Source organism: Macrobrachium rosenbergii, chromosome 5 (assembly GCF_040412425.1).
Source record: "Macrobrachium rosenbergii isolate ZJJX-2024 chromosome 5, ASM4041242v1, whole genome shotgun sequence".
Taxonomy (NCBI): Eukaryota; Metazoa; Arthropoda; class Malacostraca; order Decapoda; family Palaemonidae; genus Macrobrachium; species Macrobrachium rosenbergii.
In genome coordinates, this window is record NC_089745.1 from 58,542,186 (window position 1) to 58,544,522 (window position 2,337).

Genomic DNA, 2,337 nt, shown 5'->3' on the forward strand with positions numbered 1-2,337 from the left:
AAAAAATGAATCAAACATTAACATAACATTTCGAGCTGATTTATCTGACCCAAGTGTAGATGGAAGACGCCCTCAAAGCCGAACAACCCTTTCATAAAACAGCCATTGTGCTTTTCCAGCAAACTCTGGGCGATTTTCACGGGTTTGGGATTTTCGCCTCTACGGTCTCTTGATGTCAATCATCACCGATTCGAAGTTCTTTACTTCGCCCTTTTGGCTTCGCGGAGAAACAAACACTCCACTCCCTCTCATTGGAAGCTCAAAGGAGTGCTGCGCTCCCGAGCCTTTGCCAGAAGTGGTGTGGGTTTTGGCTATAATCTGCCTTTTTCCGGAACTCCCTCCCTCTCGTTACTGCGCGCGCGCACACACGCACGCGCACACATATATATACAATTATATATATATATATACACTTTATATGATGTGTGCAAAACATTAAATTTCACGCCGAGATATACAATGAGCATAAGGTTTCATCTCATAATTTTAAACTGGGTTGCAGAGAGCTTTCCAACCAGATGAACTTGCAGTGACCTCATAACGATAAAATCACATATCTAACTAAATCTGAAATGTTACGTATGAACGATTATTCTTAAACAGTGTTCATATATATATAATATATATACATATATATGTGTGTGTGTGTAAAGTATATATGTGTATGTATGTATGTATGTGTGTAAGTATGTACGTGTATGTATAAATATATACTTGCAGACATATATCTCCCAAGTAAAATTATCAGAACAAGAGAGCATTTCTAACAAAAATTTTATTAACCAATGTACCATAAATGTTATTTCTATTAATTAGTAAAGGCATGATATGATATATATATATATATATATATATATATATATATATATATACATACATATATATATATATATATATATATATATATATATATATATATATATATATATATATATATATATATATATACATATACACACACGATTCATTATCCGTAATATGGGAAGCATTTCTACCAAATGAAAGTAGTCTAACGGTTGCTTTGAAAATAGCATTTAATCAATAGTCTAATAGCACCTGTCAAAATAAGCACGTACATCAAACAGTATATTAGAGTTACAATCTACCAAACATTTTTACCCTGAAAAGAATCTTGATATTGTGGGAGGAAGCATCGAAACCCAATTACGCGTTCTGTTATTCCGAGAATTACAAGGCTTTGGATGGAGTCTCCCTACACTCTATTACCTTTTCATTAATATTCTTATTTCTTTTTTTTTCTATTCTTTTTATCCCTTCCCCCTACACACATAATTATGATCTTCCCCTCCCGACCTTTCTCATTTATGCACCGTTATCTTCTTTGCCTTCATTTTCCACAGGTAATTATCTCTTGTCCTTTTCGTTCTTTTTTCCTGTTTCTTTTCCTTTAACTACTCACACGATTGCAAAGGAAAAAGACTGGAAACTACTCTTGGGTTTCTTATTCAAATTTACCGATATTATGGTCTCGTCGAAATCTGATGTGTAACTTTACAATGAATTTCTTATGTGAAGAGGAACAGCTTTAGCAAGATATTTTCTCTCTCTCTCTCTCTCTCTCTCTCTCTCTCTCTCTCTCCCTGTGTGTGTCTGCGGTCGACATAAATTCTCCTTATTTGTTATTAATTTCAGACTAGACTTGCCAAACATCGATTATGGATTTATTGGTCCACACCGAACGCTGTTTATATGAATTTGTATGTTTACACACACACACACACATATATATATATATATAATTTATATATATACAATATAAATATATATATGTATATACACACACACAACACACACACAACACATATATATATATATATATATATATATATATATATATATATATATATATATATATATATATATATATATATATATAAATATATATAATGAATGTATATAAAACTGGCTAGCGCTATTGGAGGAAATTTATGGCGCTCGATTCCTCCTCCACTTCATTTTGGAAACTTTCAGGATAAACGCCCAACGCAAATGATAAGCAATGGACGAAATGAAGTGATGAATTGCCCCGTTTTAAATTATAAGTGTTGTTCTCTCGGTTTTTCAATGATGATGGATCGAGGTGCATTTGAATGAGGCGGTGGTTACCCTCACCCCCTCGGGGTTCCTACCCCATTACAACCTCCTCCTCCTCCTCCCCATCCTTCTCCTCCCTCCTTTATAACCTCGCTTTCGTCCCTCCATCCTTTCAGCTTCTCTTTTTCTTCTTCTCCTCCATATGATATCCTTATTTTACCTTCTCGTTTATAACCTTTAGTCCTTCCCCTTCATAATTATTCCTCCTTATTCCTTTCTTCC